Source organism: Symphalangus syndactylus, chromosome 11 (assembly GCF_028878055.3).
Source record: "Symphalangus syndactylus isolate Jambi chromosome 11, NHGRI_mSymSyn1-v2.1_pri, whole genome shotgun sequence".
Classification (NCBI taxonomy): domain Eukaryota; kingdom Metazoa; phylum Chordata; class Mammalia; order Primates; family Hylobatidae; genus Symphalangus; species Symphalangus syndactylus.
In genome coordinates, this window is record NC_072433.2 from 93,423,263 (window position 1) to 93,430,756 (window position 7,494).

Consider the following 7,494-nt stretch of genomic DNA (forward strand, 5'->3'; position numbering starts at 1 on the left):
ACAATATCAAGTGTTAGAAACTAAATGGCATACACAAAAACACTTCTTGATAATAAATCATTTAGAATCATTACTGATATTTATCCTAAAATGCAATTCTTATTCCTCAGTCTCCTAACTATTCATTCTCCTATTAGGAACCAAAGAGATTTCTATTACTGGGAGAGAAAATAGCTTTAAACATGGATAAAAAGTTTACCAGGAGCGTGATGTTCCCCTTCCTGTGTCCATGAGTTCTCATTGTTCAATTCCCATCTATGAGTGAGAACATGCGGTGTTTGGTTTTTTGTCCTTGTGATAGTTTACTGAGAATGATGTTTTCCAGTTTCATCCATGTCCCTACAAAGGACACGAACTCATCATTTTTTATGGCTGCATAGTATTCCATGGTGTATATGTGCCACATTTTCTTAATCCAGTCTATCGTTGTTGGACATTTGGGGACTGTTGTGGGGTGGAGGGAGGGGGGAGGGACAGCATTAGGAGATACATCTAATGCTAAATGACGAGCTAATGGGTGCAGGAAATCAACATGGCACATGGATACATATGTAACAAACCTGCACATTGTGCACATGTACCCTAAAACCCTAAAGTATAATTAAAAAAAAAAAATGCTATAAGGCATATAGAAAATAAACAGCAAAATGACAAAAAAAAAAAAAAAAGTTTACCAGGATATGAATAATAATTAAACCATATCCTATGATATTGATTTTGAAGATTAAAATGGTTATATATGTCCCTTTGTAAAAGTAGGAGACTACTTACTATTGAGCAGAGTATATAATCATCATTTTGATTTATAAAAATATCTTCAAGTTCGGTAATAGTTGATGTTAATCCCAGACATGAAATCCAAATGTACTAATCCTAGCAGAGTCAGGGATCAATGACTATATCAAAGGTCAACAATTGATTTGTACAAGCATATCTGTCAGTAGCCATTTTTCAAAAGTTCCTTTTATGGACAATGACAGAGCTGTTAATTTGTATGATGTAGTTTATAAATATTACACAGCTTTGTGCAAGGAGCAGTCTTTTTTGTTGTTGTTGTCTGGCCAGACCTGGGTCTTGTAGAAGTCAGAAAGAGAGACTTAAAGCTAAATTTCCTGTCAATTGTGACAAATAACCATAATTTTTTTTGATAAATTTAGTGACCTATGACAAAACCTATGAGATTATGACAAAACATGCATATTCATCTGGTCATCAAGTTTAAGGGTAAATCTTCTAAGCGTAGCCAAGTAGCTGAAATGTGGCACTTTCAGAACATTGAAGGCAAAATTGAAAAGTATAGAAATTGGCTTGGAAAATGTTTAGAATGAAATATTAGGCAGACAACATTCTATTTCAGCCAATGCAATAAAATACTTTCATTGTGAAGGAAGCTTAAATGCCCTATGAGTCCATCTGGAAAATAACACTTTGCTGAAGTCAACTCATTTAAGATAAATCCTCTGCTACCATGATGGCATTCTAGATACATTTTCCAAATACAGGAAAGAAACTGATGTCTTAAGCTTTAGGTGAAACCATAGGCGATGTTAAAAGAAAATAATGGATACTGCCTTGCCAGTGGGTATCATAACTGTTAGCTAACTCATTTGACATGACTTGGTGCTCTTGTGTGTCATGTCTTCTATTAGTGACTTGTGAGAACTTACCCCTTGGAGGTTTCATAAGAAGACAGAATGATGTTATGATCTCATAATGAAGATATTATGTTTAATTCGTAAATGCCACAAGCAAGAGGAAAGTATGTATAGAACAATGCTTCTAAAGGGCTACATGAAGCTGACTGGAGACTAGAGGAAAATATTCGTGATTACAATATGTTTATCATACAATGGATTTCTGAAAAAATATCTTGAACCCAGCATAGAGTGAATGATTTTGCATTCTGAGATGTCTTACTTTTAATTTAATAGATTTAAGAGTCTAATCAAATGTTTAGATCCTAACAGGCACAAAATATTTGAGACTGTTTATTAGTAAAGATAAAAGTGGCTATTAGTTGAAGTTCTATATAATATTTAAAATAATGTCATCATTGTATTTTTCAACTGTTTCTCACTTTAGGACATGTTTTCAATAGACATCTAAGCAAATAAGGCCAACATCTGAGAGCTGTTGAAAAATTTTGCAATTCGAAATTCAGCTACATTAAAAATAGTCAAAAAAACTACTTAAGTGTTAAAAAATTTGTTTCTGTGAGGCTAAAATGAAATATTTTTATATGGGAAAAGGAGAAAGAATTTATCACTAGTATACCTACCTGCACTATAAAAAAAGGTCAAGCATGGAAACTTGAATATACAAGAAGAAATATAGAATCAGTAAAAGCAAATATGGAAGAAATACGAAGATTATTTTTCTCTTAATTTCCTTAAAATAAAACTAAAGCAAACGATACTTAGGATTTACTTAATATAAAATACATGACAATGGTAGGAAAATAGGGAGAATGGAAATTTGAGCATCATGAACCACTTTTACAAATTTGACATTAACAGAATATTGTACCCCACACCTGCAGAACACACAGATGAGAGCAGATGGGATTTTTACAATGATAGGCCTTATGCTACACCATAAATCTCAATAAATTTCCATATAATTAAATATCGCAGAGCGTATTTCTGACTACACTATACATAAATTAGGTAGTAATCAGAAAATATTTTAAAATGCCTAATACTTGGAAATTAAGTAATATATTTCCTTAAAAATCCAATGAGTTGAAGAAAAATACTCAGAAGATAATTACAAAAAAAATTTCGACTTGAATTAACAACAAAAAACTAACAGTTTGTGGAATGCAGAAGAAGCTAGGTTTGAAGCAATTGTGGATCTTAAATGCTTACATTAGAAGAGAAGAAAGATTTAAAAATTAATAAGCAAATAGACTTCCTTAAGAAGCTGGACAAAAATGAACTTAATGAAAATAGAAAGAAGGAAATAAAGATAAGTACCAAAATGAATGACATAGAAAACAGACAAATAATATAGAAAATTAACCAAGCCAAAGTTGATTCTTTGATGAGATTAATGAAATTGATAAAACTCTTAGAAAGGCTAAATGAGAAAACACAAAGAGAGAAAATAAAAAAATTACTGATATCAAAAAAGAACACATTATTACCAATTCTAACAATAAAAATATATTAATGCAATATTAAAATAACTTTATGCTAATTAATACAACTTAGAATAAATAGACAAATTATTGAAGAAAACAAATTACAAAAATTTAAATGAACAGAAATAGATAATTTGCACAGGAACAGAAATCTAAAGCATCGGGTTAGAATTCAAAATTTTCTCCAAAAGTAAATTTAGGCACAATTGTTTCATTGTGTGAATTCTATTAACCATTTATAGAAGGAATAATACTGCTGTTATACAAATTCCTTCAGAAAGTTAAAGAGGAGAGAACTCCCAAATCTGTTTTATGAGGCAGTCTAAATCTGTAAACCAGAACTTGACAAATGCATTACAAGAGAAAAAATTACTGATCATTATTCCTCATGAACACAGACCCAAAAATTCTTAAGAAAATATGATCAAATTGTGTCCAGCAATATATAAAAAAAATTATAAACATATGACCAAGTGGAGCTTATTCAAATAATGCGGTCAGATTAACAATTATTCATCAATTTATGTAAATTATTCTATTGGAAGGATAAAGGAAAAAAGAGGCAACATGATAAATTCAACAGATGTTTAAATAGCAATTTATCAAAATCAATGCTCATTCATGATTAAATAAAACCTCTCAAATATCTCAAAATAGCATAGAATTTTCTCAATCTATCAAAGTTCATTATGGAAAACCTACAGCTGATCTACTTAGTGGTAAAATATTGAACACTTTGCCTCTAAAATCACAAAATGGAAGGCATTCTCACTCTTACTATTTTTACTCAATATTTTTGAGAATTCTATTTGATATCATAAAGCAAAATGAATAAACAAGTAAATTATCAGAAAGGAAAGAGTATAGCTGCCATTATAGTCAGACAACGTTACTGTGTACCTGAAAAATCCTATGAAATATGGAAAATTAAAAAAAAAAGAACCAAAAATGAATTTAGCAAGATTCAGGACACTAGGTAAGGTCGGGAAAATTTTTTTAAAAATCAATTGTATCTTAGTAAAAATCTAGAAAAACTACATTTCAAAATTCTATTAAACTAGCCTTAAAAAAATAAATACAATGAAAGCAGAATTTCTACACTGAAAACAAAAAGTCTTGTTCAGAGAGACTGAAGGAGTTTAGTCAGAGGCATGAAACTTCATACTCAAAGAGATTCAATACTGTAGTTTATCAATAGTCCACAAGTAGGTGTCTAGATTTATCTCAATCTTAATAAAAATTCTAGCAGCTATTTTTTGTTTTAGATGGAATTTCGCTCTTGTTGCCCAAGCCTGATCTCAGCTTACTGCAACCTCCACCTCCCGGGTTCAAGTGATTCTCCTGCCTCAGCCTCCCGAGTAGCTGTGATTACAGGTGCCTGTGCCACCACAACCGGCTAATTTTGTATTTTTACTAGAGACTGGGTTTCTCCATATTGGTCAGGCTGGTCTTGAACTCCTGACCTCAGGTGATCAACCTGCCTTGGCCTCCCAAAGTGCTGGGATTACAGGCATGAGCCACCATGCCTGGCCTCTAGCAGGTATTTTTCTTTTGATAGAAATGTTCAAGTTGATTCTAAAATTTATATGGAAACGTCATATGTGAATAAACTAAGAAATTTTGAAAATGGGGAGAAAGTTGCGATTTGGGGGTAGGTAAATCTTTGTCTCATATAGAACACAAACAGTAGTAACCATAAGGCAACTGATAAATTACATTTCAAGAAAAACTTTTGCTCCTCCAAAATAGCATTAAATGAATAAGCAGACAAGCCATACTGGAATAAAGTATTATCAGTAATGTGTCTGGCAAAGAATTTGTATCCAAAATGTAGAAATAATTTTCAAAATTTAACGTGGAAAATTGGAAATAAAATACCGCAAATGGTATTCAATAGTAAAATAATGGAGAAAAGACGTGAACAGGCACTTGACATGAAAATATGTTCAAAATCATTCATCAGCTTAATGAAAATTGAACTTACAAGGTATTTCAATGAGGTATAAGCTTGAGGTATATGAATACCTCATCATTCCCATTAGAATATCTAATACCACGAAGATTGATAACAGAGTATAGATGAGGATGTGGAGTAGTTGGAATTTTCATCAATTGCTGATGATAATATAAAATACGCAGCCACCTTTGGAAAAGTGTTTGGCATTTTTTTATATAGTTAAACATGTACCTACTCGATGACCCAGCAATTCTACTCTTTGTTATTTACCCAGGAGAAATGAAAACATATGTATACAAAACAAATGTGTATAAGAATAGAAGTTTTATTTATAATAGCCAATCACTTGAAAGAACCAAAAAGACTTTCAACAGGGAATGGATTAACTCATTCACACAATGGAATATTATTCAGCAACAAAAAGAGTAAACCAGTGATTTACACAACAGCATGGATAAGTCTCTAAAAAGTTTGTACACATAAAAAAAGAAAAAATAAGGAAAAAGGAACCCCAAAAATGAAGTAATATATAATTCCATTTATGTAAACATCAAAACCACAGAAAACTAATTTGTGGTGTTCAGGGTCAAAACAGTGGCTTCCTGTTGGGGTAGGCGTTGACAAGAAGTTGGTGTGAGGGAGCTTTTTGTGTTAATGAAAGATCTACAACTTGATTGAAGTATTAGTTACACAGGTATACTAATTTGTCAAAATTCATTGTATATGTATTAAGATTTAACATTTAATACTTTTTGCCTCAACAAAAAAATAAAACCCTGGAAATACAACTTTAAACATTAAATGGTGAAAGAACATAAGCAGAGACTAGTTAAATCCAAGGTCTACAAACCTTACAGTAATGTTTGCAAACCTTTCAACATTATGGAATTTATTTATTTTCTTTGAGTATTTCTGACTGCTGTGTTTTGAATATGTCCCCTCCAAAATTCATGTTTTGAAACTTAATAACCAATGTGATGGTATTAAAAAGAGCAGCTTTTAAAAGGTGATTAGATCATGAAGGATTCTCCCCTAATGAATGGAATTAAGGCCCACATAAACAGGGCTTCAACTAGCTTTTCATTCTTGCCCTTCTGCCTTCCACCATGTGAGGACATACCATTTCTCTCCCTTCCTGAGGACGCAGCTCTCACCAGACAACCCAGCCTACCAGCGTCTTCTTGGATTTCTGAGCCTCCATCATTACAAGAAAACATATTTCTGTTACTCATAAATTATCCAGTCTATAATATTCTGTTACAGGAGCACAAAACATACTAAAAGACACTGACTTTCCAGTCCTATGACTGAAAAAGTAAAAGTTTCCAATCCTATGACTGAAAGAATAAATAAAAGGAATTATAACAGCTTCAATCATCAGAAATGAAGAAATGACTTATGGGTAATATTGTTACATTTTCCCGAAAGAATTATAGGAAAGATGATAAGAATCTCATTTTCCTCAAAATGTATAAGAAAAAATTTAACCTAAAGTGAGATTTACATAAGACCAAAAATATTTTCTTGTATTTGTGAAACTTAAGCAATTTTCCAAAATAACTTGGAGATTCTCTTTTTCTGGAAATATGAGAAAGAAAAGACTATTTCATATATTTAAGGTGTCATTCTCCATATAAATTCTGCAATTTCTTGACATCCCTTACAGTTCTGTGAATGTGGCTGCCTAGGGATAAATAAATGTAGAAACAGAAAGTATTAAAGCACTTTGTGACTCCACAGGCTCCTAAGCATAATTCATGCAGTAGGAGAAAAAGACAACTGAATTTTATGCCTGTAAAAAGGTAGGTTATGTGTCCCTTAAGCCCAAAGTGACATAGTATAAATGAATTGCCCCATTTTTGGAAATATATCAACTAAAACACTGCTAGGGGTTACAATATGGAAAGGAATAGTCTTCCTAAATGTCCAAATATATAAATATTCATAGCACAGACATTGCGGCCTACATTTTAACTCACTGCCTACTTATACCATTGAAGTGAGAAACATGAAAATAGCCTTGCATTGACCATGATATTCACATAGTAATGGGGAGAAAAGTTTTTAAAATAAAAATGGGCATAAACATAAATACTTCTAGGGAAGGCCTATACTTTTAAGTGGTTTTTGTGTGTGTGCTTAAAGTTCATTAAACTTGCTTGTTTGACATTTTTTAAAGTATATTATCTCATAAAATGAAAAAATCCATATAAGTTGAATTTATTGCCTTGGAAAATGCTATTGTATAGAAAAAGGACGTATATTTGGTGAAAAGAGAAACAAAAATATCCTATTACTAAAAGAATGAATGGCATTTGGTAGAAATAAGCTTTCTGAAAATTGAAGATTAGGTAATGCTAGTACAGTAGAATTTACTGCAATTGTTCAAAATCAT